Below are 7,964 nucleotides of genomic sequence, written 5' to 3'. Positions count from 1 at the left end.
TCATCGTGTCTCCTTCAGCCGTCAGACACAGAGCTGAACTGAGGGGGTTGGTGGGAAGGGGCGAGCGGGTGCCCCTGAGGGCACCTGGTCAGGCCGAGGGGATCGCACAGCCACGGCATCGCTTGCGCTGGAGAAGAACCACACCATGGCACTGAGTGCCACGTCCAGGCTTTCCTGAAGCACCTCCAGGTGCTTCCAGTGACTCCACCACTTCCCTGGGCAGCCCGTTCCAATGTCTAATCATCCTTTCTGTGAAGAAATTCCTCCCATTGTCCAACCTAAACCTCCCCTAGTGCAGCTTAAGATCATGTCCTTTGGTCCTATCACTGTTTGCCTGTGAGGAGAGGCCGATCCCCACCTGGCTACACGCTCCTGTCAGGGACTTGTAGAGAGTGACAAAATAGAGATCTGAAAGGAAGACACAAGGCCTTTTCTTCCTTCTGTACCAGGAAGAAAAGAAGCCTGTGCAGCAATAAAGGCTGAGAGATGATTTAATTAATAAACAAACAAACAAATGCCACATCAAAACAGAACAAAGGCAGAAAAGGAGTTGTGAATGCAGGAGAGGTTCCCCTGATGCACCCAGCTCAGAGTCCCTGATCAGGGCAGTGTGGCAGTGTCAGAGGTGCCCTTTTAGCTCTTTGCCAGGTGCCTCTCCTCTTGCTTGCCAGACTTTTTCCTTCAAAGGTTTCTTGGGCCACAGAACCCTGAGCCCTGCTGTGACACCAGCTGTTGACCTGCAGCATTTGCCTGCTGTCCCTGGGCCTTTCCCCCTCACCAGCAGGATCCTTTCTCCCTCACCACCAAAATTCTGGAGTCCTTCTGGAGATAAGTGCAGTCACCCCAGCAGTATCGCCAATGCCTGCATGGATGAGCAGCACAAGGTGACAGCCGGAGGAAAAGACAAGCTTTTCATGAAATCCTGATCCTGAGCACCTGGCAAGAAACAGAACTGAGGTACCAAGCCAGGTTGGCAGATGGTGCCTGTGTCCTGCACAGGAGTCTCCAGTCATCACTTCTCTCCTGCTCTTGGTGCAAGTACTTGGTTTGTGCTCAGCTGGCTCTGGTGATAGATCTTGGTTCCTGCCTGTTCCCAGGTAACTGCTGATCACCCTGTGGGGGTTAGCTACACACCTGGGACCTATAGGAGCACAAGAGGAAGGAAAGACAAGAAGTCTGAGATATTATTAATGGGATAACGCTACTGGCTACTTCTGCTTATCTGCTACTGTTCTTTAGTCCAAGTTACGGTATCACCAGATGTATGCAAAAAGCGCCAATAAACACTTGGCCATTTCTTTAGCTACTGCACTGGCAAATCTGGAGTCCCATTGCTCAGCTCAAGTTGAGCTAAGCTCATGATGATAAAGATGGAAACCTTGTTGTGGGCAGGCCAAGGTGAATTTAATGCTTGTATTCTTCACTGGGAATGGAGGGTCTTTCTGGAAAGGGAAGAGGCTATGGAAACTGAGATTTAAGCAGACTGCCAATACCTAGAGTGAGAAACTTTAATCTACAGGCCCAAAGCAACCTGTCTTGTCTTATGGGAAACTACTATAAGGTGTTTTACCTAAGCACTGTGTGCAGCCTGGATGATTTATCTCATTCTAAAATGATTAATTTTACTTTTGATAACCACTGAAAAGCTTTTGGAGCACTGAGTCATGACTATTGTGGAAGAAAGTGTTGCCAGCACTGTGAAAGGTAAGTACAGAAATAAAAATCCAATACAAAATCATACTGTTCAAGGTTGGACTTTTATTTAAGGCAAAATATAATCACAGCTTTAATATTCATAATATGGATATACATAGTTTGATCTGCCACTATGAAGCTTAGTATTATCACTGCTTTTTAAAAAGCTATAAAATCTAGTTTCTATCATAATCTACAATACAAAACTAATACAATAAACACATTCTGAAAGATCACAGTGTTTAAAATATTAGAAAAGCAGGGGTCCTGCTTTCAAACAATAAGGTGCATCTCTAAAGAATCAAATCAACCTTGATTCTACAGGCCTGTACCACATCATGGCTGTGAATGGCTGTAACACTGAGAAACCAATCTAGGGTGTGGCACATACTCAAGGAATGAACATCACACACTGGAATATACTGAATAATCAAGTGTCACCAACACAAACTAGATATTAAATAATGCCATTTAAGTTCCCTGTACTTTTTATTTGTATTGGTATTCACGTATATTGCAGAGATCTCAAGATAAAATGTGTATAAATTGCCATCAAACAGGGCCCTGCATATGCAAACACCTGTGCTTTCCTCATACCATGCAGACAAGCCTTACTAATTCCATGGGACTCAAGTGTAAAGGAAAGTTTGTAGGCCTGGGGTCAGGAATGACATAGTTTTACCCCTGTTTCACACATGTGGAAGGAGCTACCTTACATGCCTGGAATCAAGCAGAGGTTCACCACAGACATCAACAGGTGGCCTATCAGGCTCTTAAAATGAGTGCAGGAGGCCAATTCAGTGGCAAAACCAGACCATTGTTAAAGGACATCCTTCCCTCTTGTGTGGTCATGGTTATGAAGACAGAAGCAAAGTCAAATTTCTGGTCAAACAGCCTTTCTATAAATTTCTGGTCAAACAGCCTTTCTCTTCTATATGATATAAAAATATATGTTGGACTAGAACTTGTTTTCTATGCCCTACAGGATATAATTGACTTAAGGACTTCTGCATATTCATACAATGCTGTTGCTGGATATCAGTACACTATAAAATATCTTGTATTCAAATATCATTATACCACTTGGCAAAATAAGCTTTGAATTATTTTTCTGCCATTCTAGTTGGCATTGCTGTACTTGACCTAAATGCCTCCATCTTCTCTTTGAGTCATGCCATGAACAAAGTCAAGGGACTCCCTTCTAAGCATTAAAAATAAATATGGGCTTGTGTATTTTCAAGCAGAATGCTATTGATAAATTTGTTTTTTGAGAGCATGATGTAGAATTTCCAATATACGAGGTGTTGGACCAACAGTGACAGTACAAATTAGCCAAGTTTAATAATTCAAAGGCAGATTGAAAGTTGGTGCTATTGGCTTCTTGAATGTATTTTTTTAAACTGCCTTATCATGGATAGTGCACATCACTTCTGTTCCATTAAAAGACAGGAGTAGGCAGTAGGTTCAGCTACAGGCAACTCCTTCACAGGCAAATGTTTTTTAACATTTGATGACTTTGCTATAATGGCAATGGAGTGCTCTTCAAGGCAGCTGAAACATGCACAGTGCTTACTGTACCACTACTGTGCTATTCCTTTGGAAAATGCCTGTTCACATCCCTAAATTGCTGTATTGTTTTGTGGGCCCTGAGCATTTTTAGCTTATGGCTTTGAAGTATGTTGTTCCCCCCATAGTGGGATTTTTGGTCATTTTCTTATTTCTTTTCAAATTCGCTTTCTGCTGCTACTACTTAGTCTTAGACATATTTATATAAACTGAAATACATTCTCAGAGCAGTCCAGGCTGTGCTGCCAGCCAGCAATTGTTAATTCTTCAGACTCTTTGAAAATCAATCGGGCAATTTTAGTCCTGATATACTAATCTTCCTACAGATTAGAATATGCACTCATGCCAGTGAATATTCAAGGTATGTAGAAGATTACTGCACCTGAGATTTACTTGGCAGACCTCAGAGATCCAAAGAACAAGGATATATTCTCAAAATGCATGCATACACTAAAATAGGTCACTGTTGGCATAAAACATGCAGTATGTTGGCAGATGCTGTAACTGTATATGCAGAAAACTATATGAGTACAAAAACTTGATTGCTTATCAAAGTTTCCATTTGCACATATTGCCCCTCCATGTTTCCGAAAACGAACCGAAAAAATGGTTCGTTTTTTCTCCACAGTATTAAAAAAACCAATCAGTATTCTTGTCATACTCTTTCCATGTCCATATATAATCAGCATTAGAACATCAAAGTGGCATTACTTAATTTGACAAAGTAGCAATAAAGGTGATCCCTTTACTTGCATTCCCTTATGTATATTTCCCAGAACTACTTAAAAGTGAATTTTGGAATGTTTAGCCATTTCACTTGGTTTCAGTTGTCCTGACAGAACTGAAACACTGAAGCATGGAGAAATGACCATGCTCCCTAGAAAGTCTCTGTTTTATTTAATGAAGTAAAACACCAGTGACAGTTGTTATACAGGATAATGATTTTTCCTTAGCAGGGGGGAAATGGCACAGCCAGAGAGAAGAGACCATCTGGGAGCATAAAATAATGTAATGCAAGTTAGTAGAACACCCTGCTTAAGCAAAATCAATCAATCTTATTTTCAAGAACAAAAGACCTGGGCTGCTTCTTCAGCCTCCTCAAGTTATTCAAAGGTTGGGAAACAAAGGCAAGGAAATTGAAGGCAACAGTGATGCAATCAAAGCAGATATTGAAAGCAATGGCACAAAATAAACATATTATTATGATGAGAAGTTGTGAGTAGCAATTAAAAATAAAGTCAAATTTTTTAGAACTGTACTGCTGATAAAACTTACAGCATCTGGTGTTATGAATCCTGAAATCAATAAATCTGGACACTACAGATCTAGCTTCCCTCAAAATTATTCCCTGACAGTAATCTATGGATGGCAGGCTAAAAGTCATGAACAGTATATAGCTCCTTAAACTGATGTGTAATCTACAGCTTTACTCACAAATAGCACCACACAAACACAGGTACATCACAAATAAGCACCAATACCCACATAATGCATCCTCTTTGCTTTAACAGCATAATCAGAAATACTATCAGAAATACTAATATCACTTAAATTCCTATTGCCTACACTTTAGAAACTAAACACAACCTAGAAACTAATGTGCAAACATGACGTAGTTTCTGTGTTTTACACCCTGAAAGAGGCTTCTTGAGTTTCCCACAACACAGTCTTTTGTCACAGCACCAGGGCAGAATCTGTTAATCTGTTCAGGAATACATTTTCCAGTCCATAAAGGCCCAATTTGGGAGCAGGATGAGACATCATTCCATGGAGAATGTCTAGCAAAGGTTGCAAGGTTGATTTCTCAAAGCAGGAAGAAGGGTACACAGAGTACCTTACTTTTTATTACACTGAAAAGTGCTGACAGCTCTACTCAGGTTACTGTTCTGTCAATGTCTTAAAAGCAACAAATAAAGATTGCAACAGCATGTTTGTATCAGCATACATATTACAGAGAAAAAAATCAGATAAGACAGTGAAGAAGGGAAAGATGAAAAAACCCTGCTGATTTAATGAGCATTTTCCAAAGAGCCCTGGGATGTATTTGCACTATGTTCAGAAGCTGTGACTGCAGCACATCTAGAAGCCACCTTAACCCAGCCAGGTCAGGTAAGAAAAGCCACCAATCTCTGAGAGTGAGCTCAAACTGCCATGTCTGATGAAAGAGATCAACAAATATGTTCCAAGATTTTTATCAGATGTATCCCATGAGACTGGATGTTCGTGTGCTGCCCTTGCCAGAGTCAGTGCTGAACTCAACCTGCAGAAATGTTTGGGACCTAGATTTCAAAAACTGGGTGGTTCCATGACTTTTCTCATTGTTGAATGGACTAACTCTTACTCAAATAACTGTTTTGTCTCTCCAAAACATGTGGCTTCATATACAGAGAACGGTTGTGGGGACAGATTTGTTTTGAGTGTGCTGTTGATCACAACACAGAGAATATCAGAGTCTCCTTTGAATGTGAATTGGAAGAAATTCTACAAAGAGAGACACACAGGAAAAACCACTAGAAAACTGACACTGAGCTCAATGTTTATTCCCTGGCATTTGTGAAGAATCACATTTAGAAGTGGATAGGCCAAGTTTTACCTACCTTAAATATTCTTTAAGAAGGCTCCAGTTATGAAATATTTGGAACAAAATGTGTTACAGGAACCAACTAGATAAAAAATCCTAATGGATTTGGGATCTTCCCTAGTGACAGCTGGCTCTGCTCTGATCTAACAGGAGCATTTCCAGGGGCTGGGCAGAGCACACTCCCATATCCACTGGCTGTTTGATTCAGCCTCATGTGTACACCCTCCCTATGGAATTCATCCCTTTGTGTGCACACATCTCACTGCTCAGAGTAACCAAGTAAGTGACATTAGTGGCTTTCTTAAAAGACCATATAGCCTTTTAACTTATGTATTTTAATAAACACATAAGTATATTGAATTTTAACATTTCCATTCACTAAAAGACACCTAAATTCTTGACAAACTGATACAGAACTGCATTGCTTTATTCACCAGTGAAATGTGGTTATTCCTATGATTAAGTAATTAATTAGAGCTGCACAGTGCAAGACAGAGTAACAGAAATCCTTATCTGCAGCTCATAATAATGTAAGCCATCTCATTATAATAACAGTGGCAAGAGCAAGAAGGGATTATTATATTAAAATGTGGGAGGATTTCAAGACCCAGCTCCATCTTATAGCCTGATCAAAGCCCACTGAAATGAAATGGGAACTTTAATCCATTAGGCATTAAAAATAAAGAAATTGTAATCTCCTCCAGCTGAGAATGCAGGAAGAGGGACTGCATTGTTTGGCAGTGCATGTACAGCAGCTTTTTCTCTCCAACTTCAGTTTTTGACATATTGGTCTTCCCAATTTGTCTTTATATATATTATTAACACATAAATAAAAATAAATAAATACTAAATAGATTTTAAATACAGATATTAATTTTCTATTCTTTAGTACAAATCTATGTTAGTGTTTTCTTTAGCTTTCAAGTACCATGTCATCATATCTATAATACATAGAAAACAGCATATATTTGCAACAATACGTGCTAGTGCACCTAGTATTGAGCAACCCATTTACTTCTATCTAAATTATTTTCTAGCTAAAAATCATTTGGGCATATACATTATCTTGCTAACTAGGAAAAAAAGCAATTTTGAGTCTTGTTATCAGGATTTTTCTGAGGATCAGTATGCTACTCTGGGACTGTATTCACTTTGCAGGGTTTGTAGTGAAGAATTCATCAAGGAAAATAGGTTTTCCATCATCTGAAAAACTTAGGGTACTGTTCAGAAATGCTGCTATAAGTAATTAATTTTTAAAGGAAGCTTTTGTATCACTGAACAATACTTATCTAGCAATGCTGTATCATGAAGAAGGCATCTACCTGCTGTATCTTTGCTACAGAACTTCTCCATCCAAGTCTTCTCCATGGCTACACCCATCTACCATGTGACTGGGAAAATACAAGACATGACACAGTTACAGTAGATCAGAAAGGAGACCAGCTCCTTGCCACAGATTGAGCTTTAAAAGGAAGGGTCCAATCCAGTGCTCATTTACACAAATGAGACCCCACTTGCTGAAATGAACTGTGAAACTGCAGCCTGAACACACAGCTATCTACAGAACTGCCATTATATGAGGACCAAAGAGCTCAAAGATACAGATTTTCCTAACACATGTTACTAAAACTAGCAGATGTGGTTTAGGTTAAAAAAAATCCCAGATTTTGCCTTTGTGCAGTGCAGTGACAGTCTACAACACCCTCCCTAATTAGTGAATTGCTCCACGAATGGTTTTTGCAGAACTCTTTTTAAAACCTTTTAGGTGCATCACTGTTTCGTCTTTGCATGTCCCTGCAATTCTAGCTTGCCTTTTTTTCACCAAATTAAAAGTTTGATAATGCCCCTTTCTCTCTCACATGAATAATTAGATAAATATCTATGACATCAGATTCAATCAGCTCCCCCATTTTTTTCCCCCACTGATCCATTTATTTTGACCACACACTTCCCCACCCCCCAAGCCCCAGCGTGTGTTGGTTTTGATCTGACTCCCAGCTACATTAAGGCTAACATTAGTGGTACCCCAGCTCGTTTTGTACATAGCCTGTCTGGAAAATAAGTGGAACTGCAGGTGCCCTCTCCCACTACCTCCAGGATTGGCCCTGGAGAACATCAGTCT

This window comes from Geospiza fortis, unplaced genomic scaffold (genome assembly GCF_000277835.1).
Source record: "Geospiza fortis unplaced genomic scaffold, GeoFor_1.0 scaffold20, whole genome shotgun sequence".
In the NCBI taxonomy this organism is placed as follows: Eukaryota; Metazoa; Chordata; class Aves; order Passeriformes; family Thraupidae; genus Geospiza; species Geospiza fortis.
This window is presented reverse-complemented; position numbering follows the sequence as displayed.